This window comes from Pelobates fuscus, chromosome 11, assembly GCF_036172605.1.
Source record: "Pelobates fuscus isolate aPelFus1 chromosome 11, aPelFus1.pri, whole genome shotgun sequence".
In the NCBI taxonomy this organism is placed as follows: domain Eukaryota; kingdom Metazoa; phylum Chordata; class Amphibia; order Anura; family Pelobatidae; genus Pelobates; species Pelobates fuscus.
This window is the reverse complement of record NC_086327.1, coordinates 40,930,634-40,956,392: the sequence shown is the minus strand read 5'-3', so window position 1 is coordinate 40,956,392 and position 25,759 is coordinate 40,930,634. Positions and strand designations below refer to the sequence as shown.

The 25,759-nt window shown below is 40.1% G+C and overlaps 1 protein-coding gene across 1 annotated transcript in view; it reads right to left on the bottom strand.

Annotated features, from left to right (window-relative positions):
- The window catches only part of LOC134577726 (synaptotagmin-1-like), a 245,650-nt gene that overhangs the window by 186,643 nt on the left and 33,248 nt on the right, over positions 1 to 25,759 (bottom strand). The window lies entirely within an intron of this gene.

Genomic DNA, 25,759 nt, shown 5'->3' with positions numbered 1-25,759 from the left:
CTTGTCAATGATTATGGGAATTCCAACAATGGAAAAATGTATCAGTTTTTGCAAGTCTCACCTTTTTGGGGTAACATTTTGTCCATATCTACTGAGCATAACAAAACCCACAGGCTACCAAATATTCTGTAGATTGTTAAGTACTTTCTTATAACTGTTATCTTTTTAACTGCAGATAACATATTCAAGGATGGATTTTAAACATTGGTTGCCAACCCAGTCTTTAAGACCCAGAAATATTATAGGATTTAGCCATTCTTCAATCTTTGCCAATGGGTACACTGACAAAAACCTGAAGTGTTGATGTTCTTTGAGGAATGGGTTGGGAAATATTGCTCTAGGTCAGGGGTTGGCAGTCGGTGGCTCTCCAGATGTTGTGGACCTCATCTCCCATGAAACTCTTCTAGCCACAATGAAGACAACACCTCAGGGGAGATGTAGACCATAACATCTGGAGTCTCAAATGTTGCCTACTCCAACTCCATGACCACACGTTAAAAGAAACTATGAGAGGTGAGCAGTTATTAGATTTGTGCAAAAATTAGTTTCAGTTTTTCCAAATCAAACACTTTTTGATCTGCACCCAATCGAATCAATCCATCAGGGATTTACTCGTGGAGCCTTATTCAATGAACTCCACAAGTAAATACCAGGTGATTTGATTCATTTGTGTGTGGATTGAAAGGTGTCAGGGTACCTGAAGTCTCTACCTCGGAGGAGGTTAGACTTTCAGATGGCCGTCCTCTCAGGGGGGTTGACTCACCCAATCCTCACAGCTCTCATAGCCGTTTACACGCCGGCCGCGATAGCCCCGCCTCCTTTTATGACGCGGCGCTCAGGAGCCGACGTCATGACGGCAATCACGTCCCGACCTGTCAATATAGTTCCGAACAACGAATCAGGGCTCGGCAGGGGCGGAGTCATCAATTAAAGAGCCAAGGTATAAAATAGGGATGTGTGTAATGGTTCATTGCCCTGTCGTGGTTCTAGCTTGTCTGGTCACTCAGTGCTCTTATTACTGTTTGTCTTTTTGGTTCTGACTCGGCTTGTATTTTCGTTCCTGCTTACCTCTCGTGTCCTTTGACCTCGGCTCGTCTCTCGCTTACCTGTTCTCTCGTTCCCTCGACCTCGGCTTGTCTCTGACCATTCTTTGCTTTCTCCTTACGTTAGTCCGGCCATTCTAAGGTCCGGTATTCGTACCTAGCTCCTGTTTGTATTCTGCGTGTTGGATCCCTGTCCCGATCCTGACAAAAGGAATTTGAATCAGACGAACCACCCAAAAAAATTTCTGTAAACGTCAAGTGGTTATCATGTATCATCACGTCTATATTCCATATTGTATGAATTCCGACAAGTCATATACAATTATGGCCCACCTTCAAGTAAAGCAGGACACCCGTAGAGTTTCTCTCTGAGGGTGCATGTGATACATATCCAGTATGGAACCCATTAATAAAATAATAAGCAACTGGTTGTAATGGAATCATTTTCGTTTAATAGAGTTACAGAATTCATGAAAGATAAAGTCTTTAAGTAATAAACATACTAAGGATTTTATGTCATCATAGCAACTTTTGACGAACAGCTCATAATTTTCATTCACAGCACTCCAACTGTGCACAAGATTCTGTTAATCCCCTGAACAATTCAATTCAAGTGAATTTCTTTCACCAGCAGTAAAACCATTTTTTCCCCCCCTAGCCTTTAATTCCATATATGGAATACATGATACATTAGATAGCTATTAAATGCACTCTAAATACGTGTTAAAAATAACAGATTACATTTATAATCATGTGATCATACTACAGATATCAAATGCTTTCATAATTGCACCTGTATACAATATTGCACCAAAATAGCAGAATTAGAAAAACTATTCAAATCAACTGTGTTTGACCTAAAATTTAAAAATGTACTTTGATTTCCCAACAATTCCTACAATCGTGGTGATTTACTATTGTAGCGAACCAATTCTCCTGATTGCCACATTAGACTAAAATAGCCATGCTGTAATTATTGGTGAATTGTAGAACCTTTTAAGAAAAACAGCTTTTGCCAAGTTTACAGTTTACACACATAATTTAATTTGTTATGATTTGGAACACAGCATAAATAAACACAGAATAAAACACACTATTTAAAAGTCGGTGCTTCTCATTTTATTTGCAAGTCAGTCTAGTGACAACCATTACCCCACCAGATGTGAAGGGATAATCTTTCATTTATTTTGGTAGTATGTGAAATGATAAAATATAAAGCTGCAGGGCTCTAAAATGCAATAATATATTGAACGGAGAGCTTTAAGTAGAAGAAAATAAAATGCATGATATATTTGGAGGGGAGAGGGGGGGGATCAAAAAACATTGCTTGTGGTGGTGGTGGCTGCAGATACATTTAGGTATCAAGGAAAGGAGTATCAAACTGTGTTCAAAACTAAACCAGCACAGAATCGAAATATTTTTTTTAATTTATTTCAGAGTGTTAACAACAATGTCAATGCAATGTATGAGTCACACAGTCGCAAATTCTTCTTCTTACGGTACAAACCTTGGAAGCCATAGCTGTCAGGATTACAATATAATGATCTAGTAATAACTCTGTCACATAGCTGTGAATAGATAATTAACCCCCGTGGACCGATCTTGTCACATGATGCCTATTTCGAGGCAGTCTATGAATATTGTGAAAAATGTCAGATGCGTTCAGCGTCATAAAGGGGTTTATTCTCCAAACCAGTAAATTTTATTTAACAGAATCCTGGTTCGTGCTGTAGTGCTTATGGTACCAGAAGGGCCCTAGCATCCCTCCCCCTCCCCTCTTGTAAGTAGTTAAACCATTCCAGAACAGTTTTACTTCTTATGTAGGGTTCACTGTGCACTGCTCCCTGTGTTCACTGCTATCGACAGAGAGACGATTGACTTATGCCCTTAGTCAATCAGCTAGCTGTGTTTTGCAGGACTTAGCTCAGGAGAGCTAACAGGAAGCTCCAGTTAGAGAGTTTCTACTCTCCGGCTGATGTAGTGGAAGTGGAGAGTGGTGTCCAGTGGACCCCAGGTAAGAAGTCAAGCGCTTCTAAAATAGACTGACTACTTACAATGGAGTAGACACCAGGGTACTCCTGGTACTTTAACCACTAAAGTACACTGTTCTCTAAAAATAAAACATTTTCCCCACAATTCTATAAAATACCCAGATGCGGATTTCAGGTGACTGCAACTTTCGAAATAGTGAGTAGATCCTCAAATTTATTTTTTTGTATTTAATTTTTTTTATTTTTTTTTGTATTTAATTTTTTTTATTTTTTCAGATCCTCAAATTTAATGTTGAGAAATTGAATATATTCTAGTGTTTCCTTACTGCTTTATTGTTCTAGAATCTCTAAAATCTACAAGGTACTGTTCTGTATCTAGGACAGTAATGGGCAATTGTAATGATTTAATAATTTTGGATAAGCTTTGCAAATGATCATAATCTGTTAGAAAAACGTTTCAAAAAAATGTATTTCTACAAAAATTCCCATACACCTTACTGATGACTTCTGTAGATAAATCATATGAAAAAGCCAGAGATCGGTACCCAAATGTTGTAGATAAGGTTTCCCAAGATGTTTTGCAAACTAGGCATTCTAACCAGTATAGAAAATAGTGCTTAGATAGTAAAGTCAGGCATAAGATGGCTGAAAAAGAAAAGACAGAAAATGTTCTGAAAATGTTTTGCTTTGCTGGAATATTTGCAAGAAATAGGCTGTGTGCAGTATGATGCCTGCGAGGGCCACATTGAGTTCAGAGAGGTAATCATGGAAGATGGTTAGTCACATACACTGGTCTACACTGTCAGTTAGCAATATTATTATAGTCAACTCAAGACCAGCTCTATGGCTGTTACTGGATTAGAAACCCGAAGCTGACCCAATGTTACGCCAGTCAGATCACTGCCTATGGGTGGGCCTTGCACGGTTGTGACTGCCTTCATCAGATGGAGTCAGTACAAAGACAGGTAATGAGCTGGTGTGGCTACGATCCACACAAACAATTTGGAACAAAGTATTTTAAATATTTATCCAAAATATTCAAGAATTTAAATAAACCCATACCCACAAATATTAAATTGTGGCCTTAGGCCTCGATTTAATAAGCTTCCTAAATGAATCAATACTGCAGAAAAAGTCTCCAAATACTTTTTCTACCGAAGCCACCATTCAATTAAATGGGATTATTTTGTAGATAAATCATTTGGAAAGTTTTTTTAACCACATTGAATCATTTGGAAAATGTATTAAATCGAGACCTTAGTTCTGTACGAATCGGTCCTTAAAGATAAACCATGCAGTGGGCGTTGGTGGTGAAAAAAAGACTCTGCTATATATTGGCGGTCTACCAGGTCCCATAAGTGTTTTATTTATTTATTTATTTTTGTGGTATTGAAAGAGTTACTTTTAACATTCGTTTTCACACCCCGTCAGTCTACTTTAGTAATCTGACAAGCAGCATACGTATAGTGGGTAAAAATATGGGCTTTTTTTACACTTTAACAGTGTTTGGTAAATATGTAATTAATGTGAAATGTCTATGATTTCCTGATTAGCAGTTTTAAAAGGCCAATATTCAGATTGAAAATAAGCACACTCACATCCAGAAATAGCGGTTAAAAAAGTGCGCTGCGTGGAATAATTTCTATCTTGCCCGTGGGAGCAGAAATAAAATGAAACATGCATTTGTACAAAAATCAGAGTTCGAGTGGTTGAAGTTGTCATTATGACAGAGTATATAGCTCTAGCTAATTAATGTCATAGGATAGTGTTGATGGAGTGAAGGAGATGAGGTATTATCTATGAGAAAATGGCAGGTAGCACCTCTGAACACAAAGAGCTGTCACGCTACATCTCAGATGCCGCATGCACCATTACAGTTTCTAGATCCACTTTTTCTCAATGAAGCTTTAAAATTTACTGAGCACGGATATAGGTTGATATCACTGTTTATACGCATGAAGCTGAATATATAGAAATTGATACATGACAGACAGACAGACAGACAGACAGATAGATAGATAGATAGTACATCTTATTTATTTTCAAGTAATTATTCTTTTTAAAATTCTATTGTTTAGATACTTGCCCACCGTAATGGTTATGATGCCAGTTCCCTGTCTCCATTTTCTAGTGATGGTGCAAATCGTTTTGTAACATTTAGCCCTATTGCGTGGGTCATTGTCGGGTGTCAAGGGTGACTTGCATCTGGCTTTTGCAGAGCTGCAGAGGCTGGATTCAGATTCTGTCAAGCATTAATTGGCTGAGAGCGTCAGCTGACAATTTTCTCCCAATGAAAGCAACTCTATGCAAATATGGACAGAATTGACATTAGCCAACAAAGAACTGTCTAATTACACTGCTGGAGGCAGAGTTATACCTCCGGCAGCAAAGTTGTCAATCTCTGTATATGCACCGTTTCGTAGTGAAAGGTTGCACATACAGACTCCAGGAAACCGGACCACTTCAAATCACTGAAGTGGTTATGGTGCTTGGAGTAACCCTTCAACACATACTCCATATCATGTCAGTAATGGAGCATTGAAAGCATTATTTATATAATTAACTTCATATTTTGATTTATAACATAGACAAGAACGTTTTTCTAAACTAAAATCCTGTAAAATCTTTGTTTAGAATCTTTACTTAACCCTTTCAATACCAAGCACAAAAAATATTAGCTTAGAATTTGTTTGAAACGTGGGATGCAGAGCTAGCAAATATATGTATAATAAAATAGCTAATTATTTGCTTGGAAACCTAAAAATTTAAATTATGTAAAATTATACAACTTTTATTTTTCACTCTCGAAAATTCTAAAGTAATGCTACAATGCAATTTGAAACTCATTCACTCCTGCACCCTCCTCATTGTAGGAATGGTATTACCCACTGAAACTTCTTTACTATTTGGAAGTAGAGAGGTACATCCATTTTCAGCACATTTACAGGACTACAAAAGATACCGAGACCCCTTTGTGTCTCCATTAAGTGATCAGGGTGCAGTGGTCCTGTAGTTTTAAGCCTACAATGTAAAACCTTGTAGTTTTGTAGAAACTTTAAAGTTAACATTACAAGGTTAACACATCTCTAATGTCTGCCTCCAGACAGTCAATAGAGGCACTTCAGCATTGAGAACCAACTCAAGCTAAGTTCTCATTTAAATGTTACTTCTAAAGGAGGATTTGACTGACACAGTGTGGCAAATTGCTGTGCATGCTCCCTAGTCTCCCAATGCTTCGTTATTGGGAGGCACTGGATAGGCTGAGATCATCACAATTGATGATCTCAGCCAGTGCTGGTGCAAGGATTTTTGACTACACAGGCAAATATGCATTTTGCTGCCCCCCTCCCACCCTCATAAAAAAAGATCTTCACCTGTGTGTCTCTTAATTGCCCTGAATTTATTTCCAAGCTTTAGTGTATCTTAACCCCCTTTTGTTTCTCGCACCCCACTTTAGTGCATCTTGTCCCCATTTCCCACAATGTGTGTCTTTTAAGACTACCCCTTATGCCTCTTACCCCCTTTGTATGCATATTGCTTTCACTGAACCTTTTGTGTGTCTCTTACTTCCCCCAGCACCTTTGTGTGTCTCCTACTCTCCCCAGCTGATTTGTGTGTCTATTACTCTTACTCCTCCCAGTTACTTTGGGTGCATTTCTATCTCCCCAGCACCTTTTTGTGTCTCTTTCTCCCCAGCCCTGTGTGTGTCTTTTTCCCTTCTCCAGCTCCGCTGTGTGTTTTTTTTTCCTATTTTCCGGCCTCTCTGTGTGTCTTGCCCTAGCCCCTTTTGTGTGACTCTTTCCCAAAAGCTCCTATGTGTGTCTTCCTCCCCTTTCTCCCATTCCCCAGCCCCTCTGTGTGTTTCTCATCCACAAGCTCCTCTGTATGTTTATTTTGTCTCATTCTGCCCAGCCCCTCTGTGTATTTCTCATCCACAAGCTCCTCTGTGTGTTTATTTTGTCTCATTCTCCCTAGCCCTACTGTGTGTTTCCCATCCACAAGCTCCTCTGTGTGTTTATTTTGTCTTATTCTCCCTAGCCCCTCTGTGTGTCCCTGCCCCCACCCCCTTTTGTTTGTCTCTTTAACTCCTCCATCCCTTTGTTGCCTCTTCCATTCTCTCCCCTCCTGTGCCTCTTTATGTCCTTCTTGGCCACAGACAGTGGCGTACATACCGGGGTTGCAGGGGTCCCCCCGAGGCTGGCCCTGGTATCGCTGGCGAGCGCGCGAGGGAGCACTCTCCCCTGAGTGCTTCCTCCTCAGCTCCCTCGCGCACCGCAGAGCTAGCAAATATATGTATAATAAAATAGCTAATTATTTGCTTGGAAACCTAAAAATTTAAATTATGTAAAATTATACAACTTTTATTTTTCACTCTCGAAAATTCTAAAGTAATGCTACAATGCAATTTGAAACTCATTCACTCCTGCACCCTCCTCATTGTAGGAATGTATTACCCACTGAAACTTCTTTACTATTTGGAAGTAGAGAGGTACATCCATTTTCAGCACATTTACAGGACTACAGAAGATACCGAGACCCCTTTGTGTCTCCATTAAGTGATCAGGGTGCAGTGGTCCTGTAGTTTTAAGCCTACAATGTAAAACCTTGTAGTTTTGTAGAAACTTTAAAGTTAACATTACCGCCCGGTGATACCACTAGACCCCAGGGAATCCCCTCAGCACTCCAAAAGGTAAGGAGGCTGGGGGATTACATTTTAAAAAAAATTGTGTGTGTTATAGTGTGTGTGTGTTAGTGTGTGTGTTAGTGTGTGTGTGTTAGTGTGTGTGTTAGTGTGTGTTAGTGTGTGTTAGTGTGTTAGTGTGTTCGAGTGTGTTAGTGTGTTAGAGTGTTCGAGTGTGTTAGAGTGTGTTATAGTGTGTGTTAGTGTGTGTGTGTTAGTGTGTGTGTGTGTTAGTGTGTGTGTTAGTGTGTGTGTGTGTTAGTGTGTGTGTTAGTGTGTGTGTTAGTGTGTTAGTGTTAGAGTGTGTGTGTGTGTTACTGTGTGTGTCTGTTAATGAGTGTGTTAGTTTGTGTGCATCTGTTAGTGAGTGTGTGTTTTGTAAGTGAGTGTGTATGTATGTCTGTCACTGAGTGTGTGTCTGTCAGTAAATGTGTGTGCCTGTTAGCTAGTGTGTATGCGTCTGTTCGTGAGAGTGTGTGTCTGTTAGCTAGTGTGTATGCGTGTGTTCGTGAGAGTGTGTGTCTTAAGCACTTACCTTTCTCCCTTGGCGCTGGGGATCTCTCCGCCCCGATCCGCCTCTCAGCTCCGAATGCGCATGCGTGGCAAGAGCCACGCGCACATTCAAACCACACATAGGAAAGCATTACTTAATGCTTTCCTATGGCCGTTCAGCGTATTCTCACTGTGATTTTCACAGTGAGAATCGCTGAAGCTCCTCTAGCCGCTGTCAGTGAGACAGCCACTAGAGGCTGGATTAACCCTCAGTGAAACATAGCAGTTTCTCTGAAACTGCTATGTTTTCAGCTGCAAGGTTAAAACTAGAGGGACCTGGAACCCAGACCACTTCATTGAGCTGATGTGATCTAGGTGCCTGTAGTGGTCCTTTAAGTGTATGTGTATCTGCATGCACTGGCGTACATACCACGGTCGCAGGGGTCGCAGGGGTCGCAGGGGTCACAGCCATGTGTTGCGGCCCCCACCTGCGCAGAGTAAGCACGCGGGGGGGGGGCATGGATCAGTTTTCGTACCGGGGCCCCATGGGTTGTGTGTACGCCACTGGCCACAGACCACTTTATAGGATCTTATGTATCCCCTACGAGGTGTGACAGGAATCTGTTCATTTCTCTCAGTGAGTTCCTTCTATTGGTCACCTGAACATCGTGCCCCCGGGCTGGTGAACCCGAATGTGGCCCTCTGTGCCACGTTATAGTTGCGCTATCCTAGGAGGTAATGAGACCACAGAGAGAGAGAGCAGTGCGGCAAAGGAGAAAAGATAAGTAAATCTACCTTTTACCATGTTCTCAGAGTGAGTAAACAACTACAGGATTATATAGCATTAGGAATACATGTTTGTGTTCTCAATGCTTTCCCAACAATATAGTGTTCCTTTAAATGAGACAGCTCCTGGCAGATAAAGTAATTCTTCTACCACTGGAAGTCATTCCTGAAAACATAAATAGAGGTGAGTGAGGTTTTATAGACTAAACTTCATTTTGCAAAGTAAAGGAAAGTAATAATGTGTGGCAGTGAAGGCGTTAAAGGATAAAAGGGAGAGAAATGAACTGAAAGAGAGTCTAAGAACGGAAAGAAGTTCTGCATTAATCCCCCAGGGTAGATGTTCTTGCCGAAGCTGCCAAAAAAAGGCAAAACATGGGACTTGATTTGCAGGAGATTCTGAAAGAATCCAATGTGAGCTTTAGAAAGGAAATCGTTCTCATCAGATTCCGGATCAATGTGCACAAGCAGTGTTATCATAAGAAAGAAAATCAGGTTCAATTTTAAATTAAAAACATAGCTCAAAATTTGCCATATCTGTAGTCTGGTACAGAATGTGTGGGGGATAGAATACACAAGAAGATAGTCTACTTTGCCCACAAATTGATATTAAGGAAATATTTAAAGTGAAGTTGAGTTATAAATGTAACTCTTATAGCTAGACATGAAGTAAGGACTTGTATGGTTATAAAATAAGCTCTAAAATGATCAATTTGAAAAAAAAAAAAAACGATTTCAAGCACCATAGTTGCAGCATCCTACTTTGTTGGTCATTGTGCCATGCTTGTAATTTCTCAAACCATGTAAGACCCAGGTAACTTGTCAAACCTTTCTTAAATGGTTCAACAAATTACTCTTTCACTCATGGGACCATAACCACTACAGTGGGTGATACTTGTTAAGATGCTTGTATTGTTCCTTAAAGGAACACTATAGAGTTAGGAACACAAATGTCTGACCCTATGGTGTTAAAAAAACCCTCTAGCTGCCCTGCCCCCCCCCCTTTCCCCTGATATATAGTAAAATCTTACTTGTATTTCAGACTGCTGCTGCTGGCTATGCCCGTGACCTGCTTGCTTGGCTGATATAATCAGAAGTGGTGCACTCAGCCAATCCAATGCTTTTCTACAGGAAAGCACTGGATTGGCTGAGGCGGTTAAGGAGGCAGATCAGGAGCACAAGCCAAACTCACCCCTGGGGGGGGGGGGGGGGGGTAGGGAAGGGGGGAGCATGGCCCCAACTGTGATTTGCACATATAGAATGAACAGAGAAAATATCTTATTTGGTTACAGTGTAAGCAGCATAAAGAACTGCATGGAAATCAGTTTGGAGAACCTTTATATTAATATCACAACATTAAAATGCGGCTGTTTATAGCTACTAATAGTGAAAACAGTTAAAAAAAAAAAAGTATTTGCTGAAGTCTATGAGCTTATGAGCTCTTTCAAAAATAATGTCTTTATTTAATTTTCATTTAATTAATTCTACTTACACCATAAAATACCAGTGGTAAATATAATACTCTCATCGTATATTTTAGTAAAGTGGTTCAGGTGAGGGAAGGGTCTGGCACCTTGTGGGATTTCATCCTCTGCTTCTGGTTTACATTAGGAAGTGCTTTCCATCCGGTAACCCTGCCTTGACTGGATTTATTTAAAAGCGATTGGTGTGAGTGTAAGTGATAAGTTCATATAATTATAATGTAAAGGTTTCGATTTTAATGTGTATATAAGATTAATAAAGTTGTTGCAGTGCTACTCTAAGGAATTGCTCCATTATCTGTCCCATCATCCAGGGTTAGTTCCATGGTGTCCCGCAAACTCAATACTAATGCATCATTATTAACTGCAAGTGCTGGGGGAACAAGAACCATGCAGGTAGGGGGCCCTAGGACCATGCAGGCAGTGTTTCAGTGTTTTCAGAAGTTCAGGCAATTCTACTGCAGTTAGAGATGGAATTGACAAACTGGCAAGTGCACAGTAGTTGCAGAAAATAATCAACTGCTGCCTTCTTCTCCAGACTCTCCTCGTGTAATTCTTTTGTATCATGTTTGATTTTCTTCCTGGGACAGACAAACAAATGTCTGGAGTGGTGGGGGAAAGAGTGATATCACCAAGACAAGACTCCTCATCACCAACAAGATTTCACATTAGGGGCCGTACTTAGGTACTCTGCTCTAACTCATCTGTAATGTGTGGCTCAGAAAGTCCACTTTCGCTTGCTCCGAGCACCATAAAACACAAAATCTGTAACGCTTGAACTAGCTGTGGTACAAAGAGCTGCAGTGCCAATGGAAGCAACAGCGGAAATTGTTGCAGCTTGAAAAGGCAGAGAAAAATACAATTGCCTCTTGGATGCTGAATCAGACATAATGGACATGCTGCTAATCCCACTAACCAGAGGCTGAATAGTACTAATAGTGGTGGTGGACGCAATAGTAGAGGAGTTGCCAGCAGTCCTCATGGCTGTGGAAGAGGTGTTCATGCTCTACCGGTGGATGGTGGATTGGGGAACATGTCCTCTTCATCAATTATTCTTGGGATTGCGATGCCACACTGATGATGGTAGGTTTGTTTTTCTCATTTCAATAATTATGGGATATTAATGATTGCGTGCTGAGTAAACTAACACAAAATATGTGTTTGTGTTGCAAAATTGGTTGTTGCTTGTTGGATTTACTACTGTAACATTATTGCATTTGACTTTAAGAAACACTACGTAGTCACTGCACAATGTGTGTACACTGGACTAATTGCATTTAGAAAATAAAAATGAAAAAGGATTTTCTTTCTACAAACATAACACAACCCCCCCCCCCCCCCAAAAAAAAGGTCAAATTGTAAATTGGTTATTCAAAGTTAGTGTTGAGTGGCAGTGGCTAGCAGTAGGACACTGCACAAACCGTCACCACCAGTTTTACACTAGGATGATAGGATCAATGTCACAATGACAGTTTCCTATATGCTACTCAAAGATGTTTCAAGTACCACTTGCAGTAACTAAGCTAGTTAGATACAGGAGTAAGCTAAACAAATTCTTACACTAGAATCAATGACACAAGCTCCCACTCACACACAGGCTAAGCAAGGTAAAACACACAATATCACTGTTGTTCTCTCTCCTCATTGCATTCCAAGTATCTGGAAAAATAGTGCTTGCAAATATAGCTGTTTTACTATTCATCCTTTTTTCCCCTTTTTTGGTCAGTTGTCACTCGATCTGTGAATAAAATCAACATTTACTGGCTGTCAATCATCTTTTGTTTTTCACCTAATAACTGGGCAAGAGATACAGCTCACTTGATTGGACAGACCATCAGGGCAAAATAACCTGCTTATTTGCGGACAGCAAAAAAGCAAACAAAAAAAAAACAGCCTCTTCTCAATATCAGCTCTCTTTTTTGTGTCAGGAATGGCACTCCGAATCATGAATTAAAATGAACATTTCCAGGGGTTCCACAAGTTGTTTGTCCTATGAATCTGGCAAGTAGCAGTTCGGAAAATTTGATTTTGGCTAATCACCCAACTGGTCTAATTTTGAACGAACTGCAGTTCGGAACCAAACAAATCTCCAAGTCTAATACCAATTTGTACAGTGTCGAGTTCTAGTAAATCAGCATTTATGTGTTTCTCTATAATTCATTCATTGTCACTCTGGAATAAAACTGCTCTAAAATATTAACTAAATAATGACCTTTCATCCTTTAGTTCTCCTTTGCTTTACTGAGCTTCATTCTAAGGTTTCATTAGCAAAAAAGTTTAACATTTTTAATTTCTCATTGGTATTATCTGTATTTATCCTATGTTAGAGGCTATTTGAATGTCTTCCTTCACTACTGTTTTAAGAGGGGGCATATCACAAAGCTAACTACACAGCTGCTTAATAAATCAAGCAATTATTTAAGTATATTGTTCTGCAGGTAATTCCTTTTCCATATCCTACTTGTTGTACGGTGAATAAAAGGAAGCAGATTTAGGAATAACTCTTAAAAAAAACACTTGACGTAATATTTGGGGTTCCTTCAACTTAACCTTCATTTATGTCAAAGAAAAACTATTGAGGATGGTTATCTGCTGGTACATTACCCTAGATACATAAAATAGATATTTGTTCTTCTGATCTCTGTCAACAACAAAAAAAATTGAAGTGATGTTTGGTTATCGTATCTTGTTTTGCAGCCATGCCCTATGATTCAACCCTTTTGGAGTGGAGCTGAAAGCCTACTTTTCAAAGCTCTTTCAAAACTGTCTAAATCGATGTACATTTGCAAGAATCCAGAAAATAATTGTTTTGCAGATATAAACCTGGTTGTTGGATGGTCAGTGATTTGTGTACACCTCATATTAATCCAGAGTTCCATTCATTTAAACAGAAAATTCAGTAGGCCATATATGTTTCTAGCCTCACACCTGAAATTTCGAAAAAGTTTGATTGTTCGAATGGATGGGTCGAATTCCCGATCTCCAAGGCAAAATGTACTTAAATCACGAACGAATCAAATGGACCACACAATTTCCGAACATGTTCAGTTTGATTCTTGATATTGAATTTCATCAAAAAAAGAGATAAAAAAAAAGGTGATTGATGGTTATGGCACAGTCACAAAATGTTGACTTTATTCACAGTTCAGATGAGCAGTGAACAACAGAGAGAAAAAAAATCTATATATTTATCTATCTATCTAATTGCTACTTTTTCCCACATGACCTGTGAACTAAATAGAGGGAAAATGCTCCTATCAGTGTACTGCTAAATATATACATAATATCATATTGTGTATATATTTTGCAGTACACTGATTGGCCCATTTCCCCGCCCTTTGATTCCTAATCAGATTTTCGGTTCTGAAATTCACATGAACTAAACCACCATGTGGCTGAAATTTCGGCAACAAATTTGACATGTAACCCTACGCACTCGTAACCATAAATGCTATTGATCCAAATTCCAGTGACATCATTCTCTGCAGACCCCTTAACCAAACATCCTACACAACTCTCACTATGATTGATCCTCCCCGATCTTAATTAACCTTATCCTAACCCCCAATGTTAGCAATCATTAATTCCTGCATTCTCAGAAAAGTGGCACAATTATTATGTTGCTATAGAGACGTTGACATTTAAAATGCGCCATATCAACATTGATGTTTTAAATGTATGAGACCAATTTAGCTCTTTACTATAATATGTAGAATTTATACTATTGTGCATATGATGGAGTGTCCTTTATTCTAGCAATACTTTACTCATAGCAATTCTATTGTTCCATAAATCTATTTGTCTTTAACATAATAAAAAGTTACCATTGTGTCTTTGGCCTTTACACACATTTATGTGACAACTCCTCAGACCTATGAAAAGCAGTTTATTCGCAATATTGTTTTATGTGTTTATACGTAATAATTAGTAAACCTTTATCCATAAACAATGTTTAAGAAAACATCTGTCTGATACTCAAATGTCCATTCGCATGTCTGAGCGAAGTCTCGTGGTACAGAGCTTATCTCATTGGCTGAGAGTGATCAGCTGACAGCACTGCAGGGCTTAGCTCAGGAGATCTAACAGGAGTTTACGGCATTCTGTCGGCTGTAGTGGAGGTTGACCCATGGCTGTTGTGGAGGCTGACTCCTTAGAATGATAGGGTGCCAGTGCATTCCTAGCAACATAAGTACTACAGTGAACTGCAGTGGTTATTGAGTTTGGAGTGTTCCTTTAAATTGATGAGGGCTACATTTACTTTCTGTGGTAGAGGGGCAAGTGAGTTCTCAAGACCTGCTTACATACATATTGATAAGAATAAAAATATATATATTTAAAGCTGCCCTCTAAGCGCCAGTACAATTTATTCTTGTGATTATAACGGAAAGAATCATCAGCCAATTCCCTACTTAGTGTTGAAACGAAGCAGAAATAAGAATGTAATGGGCAAAATCTAGTTAGTTAGTTTAAAAAAAAACATTAGTTATTATTATTATACTTTATTTAAAAAGCACCAGACACAGCGCTGAACTCCCGTCTCAAATAAGTTTAATCGCATTTGTTCCATTACCATAACCACTGCAGAAAGATGTTGTGGTATACAAAATTTTGCCAATTTTAGACCTTGTATTTAATACATAATTCACCATAACTATGAGCAAAACATCGTCAATCTCACAGCAGAATCTCACGACACACTTTAAACTTACTCATTCCGCTTTGAAAGGGTTAATACTCCCTTAGTCAATCCTGCTAGAAAGCAGCCGTTCTTCCTGCAAGCACTGCAACTCATTGCCCAGCAACCTGCTTGTGTGATTACAATCCCGTGATCACAGAAGTGCTATATCACAGTACAAGAGCCTAGTTACTTATTTATTAATATTTGCAATAGCTCTGACGTGAATGGCCTCGCAGTCACCCCCCAAAATTGCCACTTTATTTTCTTCCTACACATCGCACAGAAGCCTACATTAAAATATAGAAAGTGACATGGTCTATAACCATTAATGTATTTCAGCAATTAGTGCAAAATGACTCAGCTTCGCTACCCTCTATCTAAACTCCCCTCCCCGTCATCCCGAAGGACATGTTACACAGTGAAATCATTTTACTTTTCTTAGGCTTATGCTTTTAAACAACTAAATCAACCCTTTGCATAGTGCTATGTGTCTTGCTAGCATTTAAATAGTTAAAATAACCCACCCCCCGAGCCCCAACCAAAGCTATAGCAGCATATCACTTAATATGACAAGGTTTATAAAGGATTTGCTCTTTCTCTGTAATCCCTAGATTGTCTTTCTGGAAAACATTGCGATGGCACTCTGATCTGGCCTGTCCTCTGGTTCATTGTGTTTTGTAGCTTTTTGTTTTCAATTGCGATTTTTTTCTCTCAATCTCCCATCTTTGCCCACTTCCACATTTTTTTCATTAATTTTTTTTTTTACCTCCCCCATCACTTCCCCTCTCTCACACCATGTCTTGCTTTTTCAGAACGTGCAATTTCTTTCAGTTGTTCACACCCACGCTTTGTCACTTCTCTCCAACATGCATATTTAAGCACATACACACTCTTAATTTACCCTTGCTGCCTTTTTCATTCTGGCCACTTTCTCACGCTTGTTTTAGGTTTCTAAGGATTATCATATTTTCTTAGCGAGCAGGTTTGATTATGACGTTGATCCATAATCTTTCTGTTGTTTAGCTTGGCACAGTTGGCGATTGGATTTTTCCCTTAGGATTTTTCCCTTAGGTTAACCATTCGATTCTCTAAATGCACTTATTGATGAATGCTTAAACATAATAATAACATGTAGCCTGATTTAGAGCTACATGGAATATTCGATATTTAATGTAATGTACGTTTAGCATGCTTTTTAAATTCTATATTGTAGCCCATGGAGCAGCGCAGCTAATTGGAATGGGCCTTGACATGGCTAGGAGACAGGCATAGGAGGTGTTAATGTGAGGGTTTGGCTGTAGAAAGTTGGGGTGGGGTTTTATATTATGGGAGAATAAACAGCGGCCATTTTAGATCAAGGTCCATCTGAATTAATCCTCACTTACCTGTTTTGTCCCACCCTCCCTCCCCTTAAGTAAGTTCTGGATCCCGTTTGGTCACGGCGGCGGGGGATGGATAAACAAGTTGGGGTGTAGGTTGTTTGTCCAGATGTAACATAGTTTAGTTCGCTAAGAACTGTAAGGTTTGGTTAGATTTTGGTTGGTAGCCTTCGAACCTGGTGTGTGTAGGGTGTATCTTGGTAAACCCCTACACAGTGGATCATGGTAAATCATGCCCTTGTGGCAATGGTTTAAGTGGTTAGATGTTATTTATATTAATATATGTTAATATTGTTTGTTTCTGGGGGTCATTGTAAGGGTCAAATTGTTAAAAGAGTTGGGGCTGAGATGTTATGTTATATATGTTGGCAATGACCTTTAATAATGTATGTAACGGACCGTTTCAGCAGACAAGGGGTTAAAATCCGTTTAGGCGATATGCCCCTTTCTGAGAGACTGGCACAGCTACTGCAGAACACCAAACTCCCGAACTGGATACGAAATAGCACTCCAAACTGGAACCTCACGAATAGCTGCTAGCAGACGAACAGGAAAAGCAGACATCAGCTTACACTCCTAGCAATCGATCTCCAACAGCATACAGTGAATCCCCAAGAACGAGACAAGGCTCCGTGTTGAGGGTCAAGCAGTGGTCTGAGGTCTGGAACACCCAGCCTGCTTTTTATTACAGTTGTGCACATACAGGACACACCCAGGGGGAGGCATAAAACAACCAATCAAGTAACAGTACAACCCACACATCCCCTCCCCTCAGATAAGCAATTAACATAATTATTACATACAGTAAAAATACAGTTTCCACACATACTCGGTAACTTTAAAACCATATGAATCGGCTCCATGGCATAGCTATCTGGGGTATCACCGCTCACACAGGGCAAGTACCGAATGGCCCCACTGTATTTAAAGGGCCAGAATGAGGGACATGCACTCTGTTAGGGCCGAATACGTTTTTTAAAAAGGCCCAATCTCCCAGGGATCATAATCACATGGCAAGAGGCTGGCAAGCAGTCCTCTCCAGGCCCAAGTGGTGAAGGGCACTTCATCACAATGTATATATTTTATTTATTAATAAAGCTGTGATCATTTTTCCAAACATAAGGTATCTGAGTATCCTTGTTTTTTTTTCGGGGGGGGGGGGGGGAGGTTTATACCGCATATGCCAAAAAGGCGACTATGCATATGTCATTCTGTATCATGAATATTGCTTGACATTTGATTTTGCAAGTAACGTACTCAAGTATGTACTTGCATTTCATGTAAAATACATACCATTTAGATTTTGTTTAAAGGACATGTTCGAGTAACTGTTTTATACCTAATGACTGTGCCTGTACAGTGAGAAATCCATTAGTTTTGCTGGTAAATGCATTTTGAAGATTTTAAAAGGTTTTTGCACACAATTTACATGTCTTTTGCATGAGCAGTACAAAAACAGAGAATTTGCAGGATCTTCTGAAAATACATATAATTTGGAGTATCTGGAGGGTCCACCGTGGAGTGGGCATCATAGTCCACCAGTTGATTGGAATGAAGATCCATCAGTAATTAGTGATTTGCTTCTAGTTTAGAAGAATTAGCTGAGAAGAATGCCCCAGCCAAGCCACGGTGATAGTTGTCACCATTATTGCTCCATGAGACATTGTATGTTGGTCCTTCACAACTCAAATCCTGGAAGTGGAAATATGTTTATAAAACATAGATTTCCGAAATTATAATGATACTACATGGCACTTGTATCACTTCTACAACAGTCACCCATACTGCCAGTTTAGAAAGGAATGTATCATGTATTCTTGCCCAACATGTGTACCAAAAATGGTCCCTGTATGAATGTATGTATGTATGTAGCTATACGATACACAAGACTGCCCATTCAGTGCATAATTAGAGATAATTACAAATAAGAGGAACTATATTTTTGAGGTCAAACCAGAAACAATTTAATTTCTCAGGAGGATGATATAATATGCTGAAATGCATTAGATTATGTTTGCATCTGAATGCATCCCTAAATGCCCTCAAACAATGGCAGGGTGAGTATAATTACTTATGAATGGGAAGCCCATCGGGCATGCTGGTCTTCAACTGATGCCAATTCGTATTATGCTTAAGGACATCTCTGTGAATATGGTGTTGATTCTTTCAGACAAAACCCCAAAAATGGATTGAGGCTTTTTTTTTTCTAGTAGGCTGTGGTATTTCATGCAGCAACTCCAAATGAAGAAAAATAAGTCACCTTTTAGTTGAGTAAAATAGAAAATGTGTTGTTTTCTGACTCCCACATTTTTTAAATTCTGAGCATAAATGCATAAAAGAAGTCTAGCAAGTTTAAATAAAATCTAATAGTTATATATTTAATTTACAATGCATGCCTGCATCTTTGAAGACCAAGCATCCAGCTTTGAAAATAAATCAAACCTTATTTAGTTATGCAATAGTACACAAAGAAATTACCGTGAACATTCAGTACAGACAGGGCTAACAAGGCCATGCTGTGCTTGACTACCAGTTCCTTTGCTTTGCAGTGAAGGGAATCCATTGCAAGGCACGGTGGCTATAGTTATGGTGGACACAGTGAATGACATGGTGAATGACGGTATAAGGCTCACCATACCGCACACAGGGATGATATCCACACACTCAGTGACATCAGGCAGCAAAGGTTTGCCCCATTGTATAATGATTCCTATTAGGTCCAGTGCAGCCATTATTCTGTAGCCTTAAAACCATTGATCCAGCATTCTGTTATTTTCTTTAGTTCATTTTCCATTTCTTTCACTCATCTCCTACACATTCACCTGCACTGTTTGATCCTCAGCTTCCAGATCCATTGACCTGCTTCTTGGATTTTGCTTGCTTACTAGCTGACCTGACAAAAGCCTTTGGGTCCCTTGTCCGGGTATTTTGCTATATATTTACTGCCACTAATGCCTCCTGAATCCACAATTCCTATAGGTATGCTGTGCCATTGGATCCCAGCTCATTATTGATGGGAGTTTACCCCTTACATGACATTGGGTAAATGAATACCAGAGTAGGTTTGGAATTTACTGCTACAATCCTTAGGTGATATTTGAATCCTGAGCTAATATATTCAAAAGGATATATTAACAACATTCCATCATTATTCGCTACCATTATAAAATAAGCAATCGTGTGTAAGTTTGATTGGCATACATATCAGCTAAAGACAATTTAGTGTATTTTTTTAAAATTTTCTACATCATGTTTATGTTGGTACAGCATTTAAATCCCTCATTGGTTCAGAAAGAGTTTGAAGCAGCCATACTGTTCTATACGTTATTGTATATGCCTAGGAAATCAAGGTGACATTTAATTTATTGTTTAGGCACTATGTCACATCTCTTCACACCTTTCTACATGGTACTTATCCGTTGTTTACTAGTTGTTTAACTTCTGAAAATTCCTTAGTAGCCAGTTTTGCAAAATAGTTAAGGGGAAATCAAGGGAAATTATGGTATTTAAAAAGATCAAACTGACTTACCGTGTCCATCTACAAGATTTAACAAGTAAGAAAGTTATCGGTAAAGGTAGGAGAAACAAGTGGTTTCTTTTTAAAATTCTTCCCAGTATAATTGCAGAACACTATTTTAATGCCATATTGTGATTTTAGTAGCCACTTTAGTGAGTATGTCCCTTTAAACACATTAAGCAAACTCATTAGCTCTTGAGCAGCCTCTGTGCAGACAGGATATAGCCTTAGAATCATGACACCAAGCTTACTAGGATTTCTATATATGGAGTGCAAGGGAATGGCCCTTCTCAACTGATTTAAGAGTAAGCAAGCAGGTTGTAATAGGGTATTAGATGCTTCTGGTGTGGAATATAGTGCTAGAAGACATTCAGAAAAATTGATATAAGAAAAGGAATGACTACAGAGTTAGAAAGAAACTAACTAGCTCTGGAGTCAAATAGGACTAGATGGGCAACATACACGGGCATAACCCAGAATGATATGAACTGAACAAAAGGAGAAATCCCAAGTATTAGGGTAGATGGAAGGAAGAGCACGGGCCCTGCTTCCAAAGACCACTAATCGAGGGTGTGCCCATACAGGAGGGTACAAAATTAACTAAAGTACCATGGCTGCATAATGTAAGTAAACGTAGGTAAATACATAGAAAAATAAAAAAGTCTTTAATAAGAAGTTAAGTTGCTAAAAACCAAAAAATTGGTAACCCAAGAAGGTGCAGATAAACTGTGACAAAAAAAGGGGAGGGGGAGGGGAGGGGGAGAGGGTGTATGTGTGTGAAAAACACGTGCTACACACACTAGGTCTCAATCTTACAAAAATAAATTAAATTGAAGGTAACGTAGGTATACCCCTACGAAATAATATACTATATGTGGAGTATATCGTAGGGGGACCATACAATAGCGACTGGCTAGATATAGCCAAGTGAAACTCAGCGGTAGGCTAGTAATAGTGTAGACAAGTAGAGTATTTTAGGTACGTAAATAGACCTCTACTACGTTAGCACAGCTTAAAAGCGTAGTGCGGTCACCTATTGTAAACCATAGAGTGAGACAGCCCCTAGTGTGAGCTGCCCACCTAGTACAAATAACAGTCGAAGTGAAGGTGTCACCTATATATTGGTCTGAGGGCCGCAGAAAAGCCGGCGGGTGACCTCTACAGTAAGGTATGTAGGTACAGGTAGAACTGAGAGTCAATACCACTATAGAGACACCTCTAAATAGCCCCCCTCCTATAGTACACCTAGGAAGACAGGCTCGGTGGAGGTGTCCCCTATATAGTTGTCTGAGGGCAGCAAGAAAGCCAGCGGGTGACCTCCACAGTAGAGTATGTAGGTACAGGTAGAACTGTGAGTCAGTACCACTGTGGAGACACCTCTAAATAGCCCCCATCCTACAGTACACATAGGAGGACAGGCTCCACTAGTATGGAACTAGAACTAACAGCCCTCCTAGTAGTTTCGAGTATGAGGGGTAGGTAACCTAAACTCCTAACTGCATACGATATAGAAATCCTAGGTAGCCCTATCGGAACAAAACAAGAAAATTCCAGGCTAACAAAATAGGGGATATCAGCAGAGGAGTCCCTGAGAGACAAACTCTTAGGAGGTAAATAATAAGATGCAAGCCTTCCTAGAGCCTTACTAAAGCTGTGCGGCCAAAATGCCAGGCAGAGAACAGCCCTAAGCCTGGTAACCGCAAAAAATCATATCGCTACAGAAGAGACCCAGAAGTGGTAAAATAAAAAACCCCAACACCCCAGCGTCTAGCTCGACGTGCGTTTCGGCGCTATGTGGCGCCTTTATCAAGAGCAGTGAAAGCTACTCGTGCCCCGGCATGGTTTAAATGAGGGAGAGCCCGCCCCTCATGCTACGTCACGTGGCCAATCAGATTCCGCCGCGTCACGGAGGAGGGGGGGGCCCGGTATAGGACGGGCAGGGAGCATGATGCCGGCCGACAGAGGAGAGAGGCGGCTGCTCATTACACTGCCACGTCACGAAAGGGGAAGGGCTACTGATGCCTGAAGAATAGAAGCTAACTAAAGTAGCAAAGTGAAACAGCATCCAAAGCCCAAAAGGACAAAATGTTGCCTGACAAAGAATACTTGATGTAATCACTGATATTGCCGATGTGAACATAAACGGCAAGAGGGCAACATATGTACAACTAGAGTAGTGCAATCACAATACAGGTCCCAAAAAGTAAATTTAGGCACACATAAAGGAGCCCAACATATTCAGATAATATATAGTAAAGCAGGGAATGAGAACCCCTGTATAAAGTTGGAGTCCTGTAGTGTGCTGATGTAAATACAGTGACAATAAGACCTTCCTTGGAAATAATAGTATTGCAAGCTATGGAAGAATATAAAAGTTAATAAAACATTACCAGTTAAGAAAGTATACTGTTGTATAGTGGTGATCATAGTTTAGAATAATAAACACGTCTAAAGGGGTGACAGGGAATAGGGGTTCAGAGAAAGGGGGAGAAGGAAAAACCTTCGTTCAGACCTCTAGGACTTAAGGTACTGAGCTGGTAGATCCAAAAGCATTCCCTTTGTCTAAGGAATCTGTCATAATCTCCCCGTCTTGGATTCTTTTTAACAAGTTCCAAACCACAAAAGCGTAGTTCCTTGGGATCGCTATTATGGTGTTCGCGGAGGTGTCTTGAAATAGGATTGTCAGTCAGGTTTTTACAGGATCTAATGTGTTCCTGTATCCGTTTCTTAAATGGACGGAACGTTTTGCCCACATATTTCTTATTGCATCCGCAGGTCAAAAGGTACACAATGCCAGCAGTGTTACAGTTAAAAAATGAGGTTATTGCGAATTCTTTTGTCCCTGAGGTGTCCATCACTTTTTTGGAATCCCTTTTTATGAATTTACACGAGATACATCTCCCGCATCCAAAGGTACCAACCAAGGGGGTCTGTAACCATGTTGTAGGGGGAGGTCCTGTTTTTAGGTGGCTGGGAGCAAGAAGATCTCTGAGGTTTTTGCCCCTCCGGGCTGTGATAGTCACGTTTGGTGCCAATACTTCTTGGAGGTGTGAATCATTAGTCAGAAGAGGCCAGAACCGTCTGAGAGAGTTTTTGACACTCTCCCAGCCTGCATCATAAGTTGCAATGAGGCGTATAGTCCCTTTGGTGTCTTCTGAGTTTTTTCGTGTATTGTCTGTAATCAGATCATTTCGGTCTGAATTGAGGGCTCTCTTGTATGCCCTCTTGAGGCACCTATTTGGGTATCCCTTAGCTTTGAAGAAACTCCTTAGTTCACCTGCCTTGGCCCTGTATTCTGAGATAGAGCTGCAGTTGCGTCTCATCCTGAGGTATTGCCCTGTTGGAATGCCTAGTTTGAGAGGCACCGGGTGGAAACTATCCCATCTTAGTAGGTTGTTAGACGCAGACGGCTTACGGTAGAGGGTAGTTTCTATTTTGTTGTTGTCTGTGATGGAGATTGTTAAATCTAAAAAATTTAGATTTTGATCGCCAAACTCGCTTGTAAACTTTAAGTTTTCATCATTAATGTTCAGGATTTGCACAAACTCCTTAAACTCCTGAGAAGTCCCTAGCCACACCATAAGCACATCGTCGATGTAGCGACGCCATAGGTAGATGAGGGGAAGGTATTGTGCAACTCCAGTCTGTTTGGATAAGTTTTCCTCCCACCATCCTAGGTGGAGGTTAGCGTACGATGGGGCACAAGCTGTCCCCATCGCAGTCCCCCTGATTTGGTGGTAATATTTATTTTTGAAAGTAAAGTAATTGTGTGTGAGGATGTATTCTAGGAGTTCCAAACAGAAAGTCGTATGTGCTGAGTCTATCTCCCCTCTTTGTTCTAGAAAGTGGCGTATGTGTCTAATACCATTCGAATGCGGGATTGAAGAGTATAAAGCCTCGATGTCAAGGCTGCAGAGTTTTGCTGTGGGTGGTACTTCAAGGCTAGATAGAAGAGCCAAGGTCTGCTTAGTATCTTGCAGATAGGATGGAAGTTTCTCCACCAAAGGTCTTAAGATTTTATCTAGATACAAGCTCCCATTCTGCGTTAAATTCTCTATGCCCGAGACAATCGGGCGGCCCGGGGGGGATATCAGACTTTTGTGTACTTTGGGCAGGCAGTAGAAGGTTGCTATCTTAGGGTACCGGTTGAGGATGAACCCATATTCATCCTCTGATAGCAACCCTCTACTGCGGCCTTTGTCCAAAATTTCCTTATATTTGTTCAGGAAAGCATTGGTAGGGTCCGAGCCTAGGATTTTGTAAGTATTCCCATCCTCTAGGACATTGAGTACCATTTCCACATATTTTGCAAGGTCCAGGAGGACAATATTGCCGCCTTTGTCTGCGGGTTTCAGAATGATTTTGGTGTTATTTTTGAGGGATTTTAGTGCTGCTTGTTCGTTCCTCGACAGATTCATGTTTGGATGGAAATCTAGAGATCTAGTGTCTAATTTGTCAATTTCATCTTTCATGGTTTCTAGGAACAGGTCAATGTTACGGTAATTACCCAGGTATGGGGTGAATTTACTCTTTTGTTTCAGGTTAGTGTATTGTAGTTGCCTAGTCTCATTATTTTCTTCCCATAGATCCATGAGAGTCATGAGGCATTCGTATTCCCTGGTTGACATGCCATGGGATTGCGCCTTTTTTTTCTTTATTGATTACATGAAATTTGTGGAGGGCAAGTTTCCGAGCGAACAAGTGGAGATCTTTAACCCACATCAATTTATTAAAAGGAGGTACTGGTACAAAAGATAAGCCTTTCTCTAGTAGTGAGAGGTGGTCTTTATTAAGGACCTGTGTAGATAAATTGACAACTCTCAGGTCCAGACTCGAGTCCTTACTGGGGGTCAAAATCTTCTCCTGCCATTTCCCCTTCCTCTGCTCCCTTCTCTGTTTCGTGTGGAATACCTGTTTCTGCGTGTTTGTATGCCATCTGCATGGCCCATCTCTAAAAAATTAACCCCTTTCTTAAGTATCCCTTTAGGGTTAGTATAAGTGGGGGTGTTCTCAATTTGTGGTTGGGAACCGGATGGGACACTACTAGTTAGATCGCTATCCGTGTCCGAGGACTCATAATCTGATGTCAGATAATTGTCAGAGTTGGTCCTAACTCTCCGGTTAAACTGACCATATACATTGTTGGTTTGATAATCTTTAGTGTCCCTAATGAATTTTTGATGTTTGCGGATTTTGATGTTATTTTGGAACTTGTCTAGATTGTTTTTAAGTCTAGACTCGAACTGCGTAAATTCAGGATGAGATTGATATTGTCGAACTGTAGCAATCTCTTTCTCCAAGTTGGAGTTAACTTCTAGTACTTTCTCTTTCTCGAATTTTATTAAGATTTCCATAAAGTGTTTAGAGCATGTTCCTGCTGCAGCCTCCCATTCTTTCATCAACTCAACATTTTCTGTATGAGATGATGGTACATTACGAACTCTCAAACCCCTGGGGATCATCTCCTTCTTGTTATAGTTCTCAAGGGAAGAGATCTCCCAGCTAGATTTGATTTGTTTTTTATAGAGGTTCTGTAAGGTATTGAAAGACTGATTTATGTCAGGAGCAGAGGAGGAGTATTCTAGTTGTTCAACTGAAAACACATTCTCCGAATCCCTACACCATAGGTTACTGTCGGGTTTATTAGACAGGAATCCTGCCATGGTGTATCTGGTATGTATAGAAAGACGTGCTTGGTGCAATTTAATTAACTG